Source organism: Dendrobium catenatum, unplaced genomic scaffold (genome assembly GCF_001605985.2).
Source record: "Dendrobium catenatum unplaced genomic scaffold, ASM160598v2 fragScaff_scaffold_488, whole genome shotgun sequence".
Classification (NCBI taxonomy): Eukaryota; Viridiplantae; Streptophyta; class Magnoliopsida; order Asparagales; family Orchidaceae; genus Dendrobium; species Dendrobium catenatum.
The window spans coordinates 719,462-737,444 of NW_021318950.1; positions in this window are offsets into that span (position 1 = coordinate 719,462).

Genomic DNA, 17,983 nt, shown 5'->3' on the forward strand with positions numbered 1-17,983 from the left:
TAAATTATATAAAAGTCTTAAAATGTTCAGATGAATATCACTCTAAAGCAGAAATTAAAAAATGGAAAGCTTAGTGAGTAGTTTATTTTACAAGTACTGTGACATTTGATTGGCAATTCATGCATCATCTGAGTATGTTGCATAGCATTTGGAGACTTTAGTGAAAGTGATTATGTGCTTAAAAAGTAAGTGTTGTTCTCGAGATCAGGTACACATAGTGGAATTTTGTAAATTCTTACTTCGATTATCCTTTATATATTATGAAAGCCCTTATATTTTTCTTTAATTAATTTTTTTAATTAATTGCTTGTAGCATATATATAAATTAAGTTTGATAACCAAAAAGAGTGAAGGAGGAGCCTATTGAGTTAGTTAAAATTACTTTGTTTTTTTAATGTTTCAAGAAATAAAGGTCTTGCCGAGTATATCAGGTATAGAGGTAGGGTTTTGGGATCCAAATTCCTACGGTATGATTTTGTAATCTAGCATTTAATAATTATTTGATGTATAGACTTCTATAATTTAGATTATTATAGTTATAATATTTTTATGAAATGAAAGTTGACTATTATTTTTATGTTTTAAAGAAAATTTAGTAGCTCAAGTTATAATTATTTGGTGATGAGTTTATTTAATTATAGGATTAAGAAATTCAAATCCTTCCAATAAATTCTAGGATGTTATAGATTATATCAAAGTGAGATTTGGAAGGATTGGGGAATTATAATCAGAGCCATAAGAAATGAATTATATCGGTATGGGAGGGGAGTTTGGAGTATAATATACATTGTTGTCTATTAGTTGTGTTGAATAATTGAAATCCCATATTTTATCTAGATTAAAGTGTTGTTGTATTTTGAAGCCCCAAGAGGAGGAAGTAGCTGATGGACAAAGTTCCAGTTAAACTGCAACAGTTCAAAGAAATATGATGGCTATGCCTTCTGATTTAATGATGCAGCTTGTTGGTTTGGTGGACCAGCTGATGAGTGAGGCCTAAGGTAGGATGAATGGAGTAAAGGGGGTGAATTGATAGACATCTACAACTATTTTTGATATTTTTAAGGTGTTGTTGAGCCTCAGGAAGTTGAGGATTTGTTGATGAGAGTAAAAACATCATTTAATAATATATACTGCCTAAAGGGCAAAAGGGTTACTTTAATAATGTTTTTGTTAAATGGAGATACAAAGCATTGATGGATAGGCCAGCACCGAGAGAGATTTTAGGAGAGGTTATGTAACATTTCAAACTCTTAACTATCGATATATTATCCTATTTGGCCTGAGGGCCTTATGGTTTTTTCATGTTGGTGTAACTTCCTAGGAGGTCACTCATCCTAATATTTCTTTGACATGAGCATGCTTGTTATAGAGTTTGGCTTTTTTTACTTAAGGGGTTTCATAAGTTAAATATAGAAATCCATTTGGAGGAATTTTTTGAGACTTTTAGAAGTTAGTTTGCGTTGCCATTTTTCAGGCAATAGGTGTAAGAGTTCTTCTAAGGTTGGTACAAAGAAGCAAGTTAGTGATGCATTGCAAAGTAGATTTCACAACTCTTGCCAAGTATGCTCCTAATTTGGTCAGCACTCCGAAGGAAAAGTGTTATCGCTTCAAGTGTGGATTCGTGGATTAAGGGATACTTTGAGGCATCCTTAAGTATCATTTTATGATAATTATTTTTTTGTGTTAGTGCAAAGAGAAAGGATAGTGGAGAATGACCAGATGTCCACCTAACAGAGATAAGATGCCAGCAGATAGGGGTTTGGAGGAGATCCCGTATGAAGTGCATTCAGTGGGAAAAGGTCTAGAGTAAAAGCTAGTGATTTTAGGAGAGGAGGACCGATAACATCCGAGAGTGTTCGAGGATTTATATATGTTAGTAGTGCACCAGTCTATGGTTTCTATAAGAGGAGGCATACATTTCAATATTTTTCAGACACATGCCAATGCTTTAAGTGTGGCCAGGCAGGTCAGAAGGTGCAGTACTATCCATAGAGTGTGTCAGGGGGTAGACCTAAAGCGAGAGGTAGTTAGAGTCTGAGTCAATAGGTAGCCCATTCTAAAGCCATTAGTGCTTTAAGTGTGTAGATAATTTAAAAGGGTATCATCTAGTGGATCAATAGGTGGAGCTTAGCTGGAGATTATTCCAGTTGTCAGTGTAGTTCCTGTCCAATCTATAGTTTATAGCCTGATGTAATAAGAAGTTAGGGAGGCACTAGATGTAATGACAAGTATGATCCATATTTCTAAACGACCTTATAGGATTCATTTTTATTTTGATGTTAGTCATTCTTTCATATTTGAGCATCTTCTAGATTATTTGAGTTAGAATCTATTTTTTTATGTCCTAAATTGCTAATATGTTTGTTGTCACTTGGGGGGGGGGGGGGGGGGGGGGGGGTGGGGTTTTCCCGAGAGCTTGAGATTTTTGGTTGAATGTTAGCATCAACATTGATCTTATTTCCTTTGAAGGAGTTTGATGTGATAGTGAACATGGATTGGTTGAGCAAGTATCAACCTCATATTGATTACTATAAGAAATAGGTAAGTTTATGTATAGATGGGGAAATATTTTATTTTCTAGGTGCTCGAATTTTTTTTTTGTCCTTGATTTCTGCATTGTGAGTTAATAAGGCCCAAATGAATGGGGATGATGTATTTTTGGCATATGTAAGAGATTTGAATAAATCAATGAAAGGTCTTAAAGATATCCCTGTAGTAGAAGACTTTCTAAAGAATTATCTAGGTTACCTCTGAAGAGTGAGGCGGAATTCTATATTAAGGTGATGTAGGGTATAACTTTAATAGTTAAAACTCCATACATGTTGGAACCAAGAGAATTATAGGAGTTGAAAGTGCAATTGGAAGAGTTATTGAATAGAGATTTTATTAGGCCTAGTGGATCATCATGGAGAGCTCATTTGTAAAGAAAAAGTATGGGTCTCTACGAATGTGTATAGATTATCAAGAATTAAATAAAGTAATAGTGAAGAACAAGTATCTTCTACCTTTGATAGATGATTTATTTAATTATATTGAGGGAGTAGCTATCTTTTTCAATATCAATCTATCACCAGTTGAGAGTGAAGGCAAAAGAAGTAGCGAAGACCTCTTTTAGTACCAAATATAGGTAGTATGAATTTCGTATAATATCATTTTGTTTAACAAATGCTCAATCAGTATTCATAGATTTGATGCATTAGGTATTTATTGAGTATTTGGACTAGTTCATTCTTATGTTTATTAATGATATTATGGTGTGTTCAAGTTTAAAGAGGAGCATTTATGATATTTGAGATTAACTTTAAAGACTCTACGGTAGCAGAAGTTGTTTGCTAAATTCTTTAAGTGTAAGTTTTGGTTGACTTTTATGATATTTTTTGGGCATGTGGTGAGCAAAGAGGGGATTACTATGGGTCCTCAGAAGGTGCGGGCCATAATGGATTGGCTAAGGCCATCATTTGTGACCAAGGTTCATAATTTTTTGGGCATGGAAGAATATTATAGGAAGTTTATCAAATGCTTCTCATAGAATACTATCCATTTGATAAGGTTGACTAAGAAAGCCATGCCATTTGTTTGGTTATTTGTGTTTTGGGAGATTTTTCAGAAGCTAAAGTAGTGTCTAGTGCTAGCCCTTGTGTTGATTATTCTGTAAGGTATTAAAGGATTTCAAGCATATAGTGATAGTTCATTAAAGGGCATGGGTTATGTGTTATAACAGAATGAAAAGGTGGTTGCATATGCATCCGAGCAACTAAAATTACATGAAAAGACCTACTCGACTTATGACTTTGAATTTTGAACTCATAATAAATTTATGAGTTCAAAATTTTTCAAATTTCTTCAATCCCGACTCTTCCTCCTTGGGTTCGGGAGGGAGGTGGGACATGGCCGTGGATGGCCGCCGGCCATCACTACCTTTGATTGGGAATGCAATAGCGATAGGAGGAGGGGATATGCAGAATAAGCCTGAGCTTGGGCGACAGGTGATTGGAATGGATCTTGAAGCAGAGGAGGCTCGCAAACGTAGATTGAAAGGCAAACTAGTCATATCTGAAAATGTTGGTTTTCAATCTGAGAAGATGAAGTATATTGAAGCCAAAGGTACGAATGTTTCTATAAATGTTGTGTGTAAGACTCCACGTATTTTGAAACCGAATGGATTTTCTCCAAATAAATCCTTTGATCATGAGGCTTCGTCATCTGGTATGAAAATCTTTGTGAGTAGATTTGGGAATTCAAATGCAATTCCTATTTATGACAGTGAGATAAATGCGAATTCTTCGAATTCAATTGACAAAAATTTTCATAATAATATTAAGGAGAGGGTGGATCCTTCGAAAAAAGATGTGGGGAGCAGGGAATGCATAACTGCCCCGGTGATAGAGAAATCATCTGTAAACATATAAGATAATAGCAAGATGAGCAATCCGTGGAGTAATAAACATTATATTAAGTTGAATTTCAAAAGAGAGGATATTGTGCTATCTGAAGATGGAAAAGCTGTTAAGTTAGATGAATCCGCTGAAGTTTGAATGCTAAAATATTAGAGAACTCACTAGTTGCAAAGATTTTTAGGAGGGAAATTTCTTCACATTTAGTGGCTTGGGAGTTTAGACGACAATGGGCTCATTATGGACAATTTCATTTTACAACCTTAGGAATGGGTTGGTATTTGTGCTCATTCAAAACATTGGAAGGAATGGAAGGAGTTCTATCAGGTGGGCCTTGGTTTGTAAATGGTCACATTATGGGAATGGAAAGGTGGTCAATGGAGTTTTCACCGAGCTCTATGAAAGGATTAACATCTCCTATATGGGTTAGAATGCCACAATTGCCTCTTGTTGGGATGAGAAAAATGTTGCTATGATTGCTTCTATGGTAGGTGTTCCTTTGATGTTGCATGGGAACATGTTTCAATGGGGAAGAAGGGAATTTGCTAGAGTTTGTGTTCGTATGGAGCTAGACAAACCTCTTGCCTTGGATTTTTGGGTGGAAGGATTGGGTGGGAGATTCTTTTAAAAGGTTGAATATGAGAGAATCTCATCATTATTCTATGATTGTGGCATAATTGGTCATGAAAAAGCAAATGTAAAAAAGCTAATATGGCTGAAAAGAGTAAAGTGGATGCTACTTTTATTCAAGCCCAATGCAATATTCTTAAGGCAAAAGAGAAGGAGAAGATAGATAATTATGGACCTTTGATTCATGTTAATTATAAATGGAACAAAAGGTTTAACAAAGAAGTAATCAAGGGGAGACAATTACATATGAAAGTTGATACGAAGGATCAAAGCAAAGCTAATACGTATCAAGCTGAAGGAAATTTGCTGACCAAGGAAAAAGGAACTGCTGGGATCAACCAGCAGGTAGAAGAACGGATTTTGGAGGAAGATTTATCAATTGTCAAGAAAAATTCTCAGGTTTTAGCAGATAAGATTCCTGTAGAAAGCTTGGATCCGATTGATGTGATAACTGGGAACAAATATCAATTGTTGCCAGGTTTTTGCTGAAGAACTGATTAGAATGGATGGTGAAGAAAATGAAATACTAGCCATAGAAAATAGGAGAGATCAAGATTTTCATTGCTCAGTGACTGAGGAAAAGAAGAAAGATTCTGGCTGGGTAAGTTTTGAACCAGAACAACTTGAAGATGGGAAAATAAATTCAAATGATGAGTATGCTAGAATGGAAAAAGAAGTAAAAGTTTGTTCTACTAATTTAGAACAAGTTGTAGTAAACAATTCAGAGGCTCTCGGTATAGAAAATATTGTATTCAAAAATCTTGCTACGGAGGAACTCTCTCTGGATGAAGGTTTGAAATGCAAAGAACAAAAGAAAGAAATCGAAATGAAGGTTGGCTTGCATAATTTTGTATCTCCTTTGAATGTGATAAACAAAGTAAATAGGAATGAAGCTATGATATAAGATGGGAAATTCTTTATTCCATCCAAATCAGGGAATCTGAAGAAAAATTTTAATAGAGATTTGAATAAGTTCGATCCAATCAAAGGGAGTTTAAGAGGTAAGAAGCTGAGTATTGGTGATAGTGTTAGACACACTTCATCATTTGTCTCATAAATATGATCTTTGAAATGTTTGAAGGAATCCTTGGTTGGCTTTTGGATTGGATAAAGATGTTGAAGATTCTGAATAGTAGAATGGATGAAGAACTGAAGATTGAAGCTTCCTTCTCAGCAGAGGATTATGGATTTCATTTATTTTTTTGTTCTATGTTTAATTTTCTTGCTTTATCTAATTTTATTTTAAACACAAATTGGAATTTGGAAAGGGGATTTAGATTAATGAGAACTAGTCATCTATCTATTTTTTTATTTTTTACCTAATTGAGAATTTTGTGATACTAATCAACCTTTTGGGTTGTTTAATCTTTGGTATCCCCTCCACCCTAATTAGTTTAAAATGATTAGTAGAGGATCCTATTTTCATTATGATTTTTCTTGCTTTCTGAATTTCTTCTCAACGCTTAAAATAATTCAAATAAAGGCTTCCTTTCTTTTTCAAAGGATTGCCTAGGTTTTTTAGTTTATAATAGCTTTTTTTAAAAATTCAATATTATATGCATCTTTCAAAAAAAAAAAAAAGACTTATGACTTTGAATTGGCAGCAAATGTATTTGCATTAAAAATCTAATAACATTCACTACAGGAAAATCACCCATTTCCGGCGGCCTTTTCCGGCGGTAATTGAACATTTTCCGGCGGTTTTGTAGTTTTCCGGCGGTTAAATTACCGCCGGTAAAAACGACGTAGGAAATGAATTCCGACGGTTTTTTCCTGAAGCAATTTTGTCCGGCGGCTTACCGACGGTCTTAAACCGCCGGTCAAATTAAAAAAAAAAAAACTGCTCAGTGAAGCCACAGCCCCGCTGCCCTCCCCCCGCGGCTCCCGCGCTCCCTGACTAGGGAGATGGGCGGGCTCCCTCATTGCATGATATGTTCATCTAACGTGTCTATGGGATTTATTTCTTAGATGATAGTTTAGCCCTCATTGTAAGATAGAACTAGAGAAGTTCAAAATATATATAAAGAAATATTAGGTTGATAGATCATATTCAATATGGAAGGAGAGCTAAATTCTGGGTAAATGAGCAATACATAATTTTCTTGTTGTAGATTGTGGGTCCTATGTAGTGGTAATCTAAGGAGAGAAATTTTATATAAAGTCTACTATTTTGGATATATCGTTCATCCCGACAATAATAAGATGTATCGAGACTTGAAGCACATATTTTAGTGGCCTGAATTGAAGTAAGATATAACAGAGTTTGTTTCTAAATGTGAAGCATGCCAGATGGTGAAAACTGAATATTAAAGACCTAGTGGATTATTGCAATCATTTTCTTTGCTGAGAGGAAGTGTGAAGAGATTACCATGAATTTTATTATGGGTTATCTTAAGTCTAAGTAAGGCCATGAGGCAGTATGGGTGGTTGTAGATCAATTGATAAAATCTACTCATTTTCTATCAATAAGACAAACTAATTCTATTGACAAACTAGCTTACCAATATATGAAAGAGAGTATCAGATTACATGGAATCCCTAACATTATTATTTTTTATCGGGATGACAAACACACCACGAAATTATGTAGAGGTATTCAGAAGGGTATGAGGACAAAGTTGAATTTTAGTATGACCTTTCATCCGTAGATAGATTGATAGCTTGAAAGAGTCATTAAGATTCTGGATAATCTATTAAGGCTTTCTGTTTTAAACTTTGGTGTGGAAGCTGGGAAGACCATGTACCTTTGATTGAGTTTACTTATAATAATAATTTTCAAACAAGTATTGGTATGGCTTATTATGAAACTTTGTATGGAAGGAGGTGCATGCACCTTCATCTTAGGTTGAAGTGGGAGAAAGAAGATTGATTGGTCCTAAACTGGCGAATACTTCTACAAAGAAGAATATGATGATTATAAAAAGATTAGAAGAAACTCGGGACTGGAAAAAGAAATATTTTGACCCAAGCATAAGTCTGTAAAACTTCAAGTGGATGATTTTGTGTACTGAAAGTCAGCCCAATAAAAGATTTTAAAAGATTTAGAAAAGTTAGTAAGTTGAGCCCTTAGTATATTGGATCATTTGAGGTTATTAAGAGGATTATGGAATCTTATTAGAAGTTATTTCTACTGTACCATATGTATGGCATTTATGATGTATTTCATGTGTCTATATTAAAAAAAAGGTGATAAATGTATATCAGAGAGTCCAAAAGGCTAAAGTAGAGGTGCAACACAATCTGATTTACAGGGAAGAACATGAGTGTACTCTGACTTTTGATTTAAAGTAGTTAAGGAACAAATAAATTCTTATGGTCAAGGTTTAGTGGAAACACTGATCAGAGCGGGAAGTAACCTTGGAGAAAGAGTATGAGATGAGATAGTTACTTCCTAAATTATTCTAACAGAGTTTTGATTATGTGTGCTTTAGATTTTAAATGTCAATGTAGACATTGTTATAAGGAGGAAAGAATATAACATCCATCATCAAATATAGGTAGTTTTCTATAATTAATCCTCAATTTTAGGTTAAATGATACTTATAAGTCTTAGAATGTTGAATGATGTAAAAAGTAACAAAGGTTTGAGATTAAAAAAATGAAAAATCCATGTTTGGGTTTTTTTTCTATGGGCATTGTACTGTAGGGAATGTGATGCCTTAGTATCAAGCTCTTAAGAAAATTGGTAAATAAATAAGTTTGGATGAATGTCGTAGCACCAAAAAGCATTGTGATGGTGCCATAAAAATGAAATTTTTAATATTAAAATATATTAAACCATTTCTTAAACTCACCACCGCCCCAAGATTTTTGTAGAAGGAGAAAATGAAAGAAGAAAGAGAAAGAGAGGGAAGAAATTAGAAGGCTAAGCTTTGGGAATCGTTTGTTGAGCCTGTTCAAGAAATTAGAGAGCTCTAGGTAGACTCCTTAACACTGATCTTTGAATTTAATTTTAATAAATTTATTAATAGTTATAAACAAAATTGTATTTTCTTGAGTTTTATAAAATTTTCACCATGCGCTTTCTAGTACATTATTATCCTCTTTATTATGGATATTTTGGCTATATCTTTGACATTTTAAAAATAGTAATTTAGTTTAACTAAAGCTTTAGAATATTATTTTATATAATATCTAGTATTTTGGTTAAATTCTGAAAAGGTGAATTTTTTTTCGGTATGATTTTTGTTGTTTACCGTTAGGACATTTTGGTACTTTCTGAATTAAGCTCAATTATACTTTATTTGTTACAATATATTGAAAATGAATGTGAATATGTGATTAGTATTACTATTATAATATTGTGATAATAATGTAAGTGTAAAAGACAAGTAAAGATTGATTAACCCATTAATTGGAGACTGATTGACCGACGGGCTTTCCTTTAAATATGTTGTTTGGTGTTATCCTTGATTGATTCACATGATATATTGATTGGGAGTTATAATGAGATGATTACTATGCCGATGGGCAAATAGTGACAATTCTATTTATTGAGCCAACGGTTTACCCTAAACCCTTGAGGTATTATTCCTATTAATGTATGGATTTATTATTAATATTGCTACCAATTCATTGATATAAAAAGCATTATATATAATTTAACTACATTGATTTGATTTCAACAGTCTTTATCGATTATTTTATTTTATCATTTTATATGATTTTTCTATTGATTGTAGTATTGATTTAACGACTGATTTAGTGATTTGATCACACCCATACTAATTTACTATCTTCCATACCATATAATTTACTATTTATGCGCTGATACAATAATCATATGAATGTAACTATTGATATGCATATTTATTCTCTACCATGCTTTAAATTTAGTTGTAGATTTTAGTGACATGTTGGACTTTTTAGCTTATTATATGTGATTAAATATTTTTAAGTCAAGACAAAGGATCAAGAATATGAGATTGACCAGAATTTCTTTTGTTCTTTTGCTTTTTTTTAGTTGTTCTTTTGTACTCAGAATAAAGTTGTTGTTGTATGATTATATAGATCATAAGTAGTGTTTATAATTTTTAAAAAAATGAATACAGTTGTATATATATATATATATATGTTTTGAATTCTAGAATTATTTTTATTATTTATTTTTTATAAATGAAGTTAGATAGCATTGGTGTTATTTATAAAAAGATAAAAAATAATTCTTCCAAATTAGATTATGGGACATCACAATTAGTGTCACCTCTAGAATCGTATCTGCTTGGTGAATGATTTTGGGATAAAGATGTTGATGAGGATATTAATTATTTAAGTGGAGAGATTGTGAAACCCATTAAGTAAAAAAAGTTAAAATCTTAAACATAGAAGTGCCTTTTGAAATAATGGTTAAAATATCATTTAAGAACCACTGCAATTAAGCATGCTCATCCAGAAGTAATTCTGGGATGTGTGACCTACTGGGACGTTACACTAAGAAAATAAACTGTGAGGCTATTAGGCGAAAGAGAATAATATATCAATAATTAAGAGTTTGGTTTATTACAATTCCTATCAGAGCAATACACTAACTATAAGATGTGAACTAAATGCCATACAAAATAAAGTGCTACGCCATGGGAGTCACCTCTTGAATCCTATATGATACAAAGTGCTACATGATAGGAGCCACTATTTGAACTTGTAGGGGCCACCTCTAGAATCCTATTTGTAATGATTTTGGGATAAAAATGCTAATAAGGATGTTAGTTACTTAATTCAAGGAGATTGTAAAATCCCTTAAGTAAAAGAAATTAAATTCTTAAACATAGAGGTGCCTTTTGGTATAATGGTCAAAAATCATTTAAGAAACTCCATAGTTAAGCGTGCTCATTCAAAAAGTAATTTTGGGATGTGTGACCTACTGGAAAGTTACACCAAGAGGACAAAACTATGAGACACTTAGGCCAAAGCAGATAATGTCTAAATAATTAAGAGTTTGGGCTATTACAGTATACAATTAAGTTTTTAACAGTTGGTTTTTCCAGTATGAATTTTTAAGTATATTATTAAATTGAGGTTTTTGGGAAGAGTAGTAATTATATAAAAGTTTTGAAATATTTAGATGAATATAGCTCTAAAAGTAGAAATTTAAAAGAAAATAGTTAGTGAGTAATCTATTTATAAGTAATCTGATATTTTACTGGCAATTCCTACATCTAAATATTGCATTAACTACTTAATTTATTTGTTGTTACATTGTATTGCATTTTTGCATTATATGACATTAGAAATGTTCTATTCTAAAAGATGAAAAAGTACACTCTCTGTTATATTACAAAGAGCCCTAAATGTACTCTTCTAACCTCATCTACCTAATGCATATGTGGAAGAGATGTGGGCCCCACTTGTTTGAAGCAGGTGTGGGAGGTTAAGTAATACTGTAAGTACTCTAATGGCTCCTTATGCCTCATGCAGATGTGGGAGGGATTCTAACCCTACATGCTATGTGCATGAGTAGAAGGTAAAAGGAGATACAAGAGAAAGTAGTTTTATAAGCAGATATCATGACATGTACATTCTAATCATGTCATTTTATCTTTTAATGTTTATGTAATAAGATTAAGAAGTATTCTAAGTTATGTTTTAGCGAATTCTAAATTATTTATAAATTCTAATGGAAGTGGATATGAAAATGAAATGCAAGTGGATCTCTGAAAGTGAGTATTCTGCACAGCATCTCGGGACTTCAATGAAAGTGATTATGAGCTTAAAAAAGAAAGTGTTGACCTCAAGATCAGGTATACATAGTGGATTTTTAAAAAGTCCTATTTTGATTATACTTTTTGTATTCTAAAAGTCTTTATATTCATCTTTGATTAATTGCATGTAACATATATATAAATTGAGTTTGATTACTAAAAGGGTGAAGGAGGACCCTACTGAGCTAGTTAATCTTACTTTTATTTTTTTTAATGTTTCCGAAAAGGGTAAAGGTCATACCTTGTAGATTAGGTGTAAAGACAAGGTTTTGGGATTTAAATTGCTAAGGTATGATTTTGTAATCTAGCATTTAATTATTTGATGTATAGACATCTATGATCTGGATTATTATAATTATATTTTGGTGAAATGATAACTGACTACTATTTTTATATTTTTTGAGAAATTTTAGTAGCTCTAGTTATAATTATTGGGTGATGAGTTTCTTTAATTATAGGATTAAGAAAGTCCAATCCTTTCATTTGATTCTAATAACTGCTAGGTGTTGGGCCCCCAAAGATTGGAGGACTAATTAGCCATTTAATCAACGCGTGACACATAATGTGTGTCAAGGAGACATTATAACAAAATGGATTGAACTATATGAGAATATTCTTTATTAGAGTAATGAGTTATTGAAAGGATTGATATGATGTCTCAGGCCTGCTAGGTCGAGGTATACAAGAAAGTGGTAAAAAGGTCAATTTGCTTAAGAGGCCAATTTCATTAAATTCATTATTAAGGTGTCATGCTTGCTGAGTATAATATGGAATATTTAGTTATATTGTAACTTGATTGTGTCATCATGTATTCTAATAAGTGTGATCTAATGAGAGAGAGGCTCATATGTAAAAGGAACGTCGGAAAAATAAAATGTAGCTCCTAACCAAGATTGAGGATAAGATGTTCCTAAAAAGAAATAGTGTTTTTAAGTTGAAATTAGGAACCTTATTACTTTAATAAGACATTTAGATCTTCTAGTGATGGTAATCTACTGAAGGTATAGAGTGTTTGCTAGAGCTAAAGGTGATAACTCTCAATCAGGCCTCTAAAATGACAGGATTATAAACAAAAGCAAAAAAAAAAACTTAAAATAAGAAATTATGATCTACATTACTTTGAGAAAGTATGGCCATTGTGATGGCCTACGAGACCTAGTAGGAAACATTTATAGTGGGACTTTATTGACAATTATGATGATGATCTTAGTGGATGGATGTGAGGTAAAACTTTCTTAGTGGATTACCTTGCTAGTTTTGAGTTAATAATCTTTAGTTGATGACACTTAGTTATTGGATTTTAATAACAAGCCTTGGCTGGCGAATATGCGTTAAAGGGCATCAACTGATAAGCTTCAGTTTAATGGACATGGCCAACTAACAATAGAAGATCAAATACAATTCAAAACTTATTTTAACATTGAAAGAACGGTCGATCACTAGAATATTGTGTTATTCTCATGTTAACCTAACCCCTAATACTTATTATATTAAGAGTTACATCTATTCTTCCTAAAAGTATATTTTAACCCATAATTACTTTACACTTTCTTGAGATGATTCTACATAAGGAAGGCATGAGTAGATCATTTTTCGAGAGGACCGAACACGCTAGGTGGCATACAAGTTGAGCATTTTAGGTAGGCGATAAGCCACTCAAGATCCCCCCTTACTATATGAGTTGTATTGTCTTTAATTTCATATTAGCACATGAAAGTCATATTTGTAATTAAAATCCATATTATTTTTTCTTTATTTCATTATATCATTGTTTGAGCTTGAAGCATTTACCTACCAACCACTAGTCCTTGCTTAGGCTAAAGGCCAAGGACCAGTAGTGGTTGCCAGCATGTGGATTCAAACTATGACATGCTAGTCTATGGGCACAACTTGAGTCAGCGCTACGCATAGAATAAAGACTTGAATTGACACTGCAATTACAATTACCTTAAGCTTTCCCAAGCAGATCAGGATCTTTTCCTTCTCATTTCTTGTCAATCCCATCACTTTACAAGATCAAACACAGCCTCACAGAATTCTCTCGGAAGGTTTTTAAGCAATAAAATGGAATCAGGAACAGTAGTCCACTACGTGGGTTAGCTAAGGTGCACATTTGATTAGTAAAATAGCATCAGGAACAGTCGTCCACTATGTGAGTGATTAGCCCACTCAATATGTACACTATTTATTAAACTATTCTATCACCCATTTTGATTTAGATGTAAAATAAGGCTTCGGCACGGTTTTTTTATTCCTTCTTAAAATAGCTTTTGAGTACAAAAATTTTAATTTTGTACTAAAAAGATGTTTTAAGAAGTAGTACGAAAGTCATCCCAAATGAAGCCTAAGTTTGATCACAACAGTTTTAGATAGCTTTCTTGCTGTTTTTTTTTTCAAACCGCAATCAAAATTTTTACTTAATCACTGTTTTTCTTTGTTTAAAAAAAAAATTATACTAAGAAGATGCTTTTTACAACAACTTTATAAAGTTATTTTATCTACAAAATTTTTACAAAATAATAAAAAATCTTTCCCAAAAGAAGCCTAACTTTTAGATCAACTTAAATGAAAATTATTAACTTTGGATTCATTTGAGATAATCATAATTACATGTAATAGAGTTCAAAAATTATTGATGGAATTATTATTATTTTTTTCTTTCTTGAAACAAAAAAAACGAGGCATCAGTATTAATTTTATAGCTGCCACACTCTAATTTATCTGATTATAAAAAATTTATTATAAAATTTTTTGAAAAAATAAAATAAAATTATGATTGTTATCTAACATATAAAATTATAAGTTATTCGAAATAGACCCTTATTCATCTTCGTGTTAAGAGTATTTCGATCCCAATTCCGAATTCATCAAAATTCGAGCCAATTATCAAGAGAGTTTTGACTTTCGAATATAATTAGTAGCCTTACCTAGTTGGTTTAGGGTTTTTTAGGGTGGTAAAAGGCGTGCCTCACATCTATAGCATAATCATGCAGAATGCTCTTTAAGCTATGCAATCCTGCTAAAGCTAAGCTACCTTAACAGCTAGCGGAATCCAATATAACTTTTGTCATTTCAATCATATTAAATTTCAAATATGATAGGCCTTTTTAAGATTTATTTTAATTATAATGCTTGATATGTTAATGTCAAGTTTGTTGATGGTTTGAAGCCGACGGTACCGAGCAAAGTTGGTGGTAGGTGGTGGGCGGTGGCAATGAAAGTCGTTACATTCTTCTTGTTTGATTCTTGCAACAAGATTAAAAGCTTAAACAGATAACATAGAAACGGAAGAATATTAAGAAAGGTAGCTAACCATCTCAGCAAAATTCCATTTATGTTTCACCATTCTATGAGAAGCTACAGTAATGTTTTAAATAGTAGTAAGACAATGAGAGATATTAGGATCTAGCCATTGATCATCATGAACGGTTGTGATTCCCTTAGGTGGTTGCTTTGGTAAGTGATAGGGACGTTCTCCACAGTGAAAAAAAATGGAGTTGCGCTCATCATTAGTGGTCCCATTTGTATATGATGCTCTAACAATCCCCCGCAAATTGTTTGTTCCTTGATGAAGATTTATTTTGTCCCTAAGGTAGTAAAACCGAACTAAAGACAAACCATTGGTAAAAATGTCAGTAGTTTGATCTTTTGTAGATAGATGATGCACCTGGATTACATGAGATTTAATACACTGGCGAATATAATGATAATCAATCTCAATATGCTTTGTTCTCGCATGAAAAACAGGATTGTTTACAAGTGAGATTGTAGAGATATTGTCACAGTAGAGAGTTGTTGGTGATGTAGGAGTGAACTTGAATTCTTATAATAATCAACATAACCAAGCTATTTCTGTGGCAGTAGCTATGAGTGCTCGGTATTTAGATTCTGTTGATGAGCAAGCAATTGTTGATTGCTTCTTTGAACTCCAACTAATGAGGGTAAATACTAAAAATACACAATAACTTGTGATGGATTTGCAATCTTGCTTATCACCCGCCCAGTCAGCATCTGAATATGCTAATAGTTGCATATTGCCTTGTAGAATATGAAGACCATAGGTTAGTGTACCTTTGAAATATCACAATATCCGTTTGAACATTTGTAAGTGTAGATTCAATGGATGATGCACGTGTTGACATGTTTTGTTAACATCAAATGATATATCAAAGCATGTGATGGTTAAGTATTGTAACGAGCCGTCAATGCTATGATATAAATGTGGGTCTTTAAAAGGAAGTGATGCTTCAACTAAATTATCATGTTTGTGAACTAGAGGAGTTTGAAGTGGATGATAATTTGTCATCCCAGCTTTATCTAGAATAGCTAAGGCATTCAGAGATTAATGCAGAAATATTTCCTTTTCTGATTGTTGTACTTACAAACCAATAAATGTACGAAGATTGCCGAGATTTTTAACTGAAAACTAACTTTGTAGATCATTTAGTAGTTTTGAAGTAGCATTTGTATCATTTTCATAAGTAAGATATCATCTACGTATATGAGTAAGCAGATTAATGTAATTAAGTTTGTCTAATAGAGTAGGGAAGGATCAGCTATACTAAAATTGAAACCCCAAGTAATCAAAGAGACAGTGAAGGTGAAAAACCATTGTCTATGTGCTTGCTTAAGACCATAGATTGCTTTGTTTAACTTGCAAACATAAGTAGGATAGTTGGAGTCAATGAATCCTTTTGATTGCTCCATATAAACTTCATCAGATAATGTGGCATGCAGAAATGCATTTGAGACATCTAACTGAGTTATAGACCAATGATTGTAAAGAGATATAGTGAGGAATACTCTGATTGTTTGAAACATAGCTACCATACTAAATGTTTCAAGAAATTCAAAGCCATACTCTAGTTTGTATCCTTGAGCCACAAGTCAAGCCTTGTATCTGGCAATAGTTTTATCTTCATTCAGTTTAGTTCTATATTACCATTTATTGCCTAGAATATTGTAGTTGGACTTAGAAGGTACAAGAGTCCAGGTACCTTATTGTTGAAGAGCTTGAAACACTTATGACATTACATTGCAACAATGAGGATATTTGATAGCATGGTTATAGCATATGAGGACAGAAGAGTTGTTGGTTATATGTAGAAGATTGAAGATTGAACGTGGCTTTAGACATCTGTAGCTTGGTTGTCATTGCATAAGTTTTGACAACGGGTAGACGAGAACTGGATAAGGAGTGCGTGGCAATAGAAGGGCTGATAGAAGAAACTAGATTATTGAAATGAGGAGTTGATGAAAGTGCTCAGATGACACTAGAAAGTGCTCAGATACCACTTGAAAGTTCGTTAGGGGTGTTAAGCCCTTATGAACTAGCCCAAGACTAATAATGAGATAGAGAGGTGAATCAGTATTTAAAACAAACACAATCTTAAATCCAAAAATAAGATTCACCACAATCAAAACCAACGATGCGGAAATTAAATGCGGAAATTAAATGCGGAAGCAAATAATAAAAAAGAACGCACCAGATTTATAGTGGTTCAGTCAAACATTGACCTACGTCCACTCCTTGGAGGCACCCTTCAAGTATTGCACTAAAGCAAGTGTCTCTCCTTTAGCCCCCACAGTTTTGCGGAGAAGCCCTTACAAAATCACTTCCACCTTCCCCGGTGCGGCGAAGTCGCCGGGTCCTTTGACACCAAAGTGAACTTCTTCTTTGGTGAGCTTCCCTCGAGACAAGCCTTGAATCCGACAGTATTAAGATGCAAGCCTGCCGGAGCAACCGTGTGGAATCCCCCTCCACACTCCATTGAGTCCCCCCTCACAGGATCTTCTCCCTCTCTCAGACTTTACCCATTCCTCCACCACAAGAACGAAGCTACAATGGCTGCCAAAGACACTTACAAAGTGCCTTGTCATAGCTTAAATAGAAGAGCTAAAAATGAGCTCATTAATGCAAGTTGCCGACTTTATCATCCAGGATGATAGACATATCGTCATGGCCGATTAGTTCAAATATGACGAAAATCGTCCTGAATATTGCCCTGAAATGAAGCTGGCCGGTGTCTAATAGGCCTGAACGATCTTGCGATCAGCCCGGACGAAATCACCATTAATTATTTTCCAAAATTGCCAGAGAAATTTTGGAAAATTTGTCCTGGATCGTTCTGGCCGATATTTTATAGTCCAAGCCGATATCCAAAAATAAGAATTTCCTAAGTAGATCTGACGGTAGATTCTTTCTGAATTGAGCCTATTGTCCTGGCCAATACAAAATCATCCAGGACGATGTGTTTTACA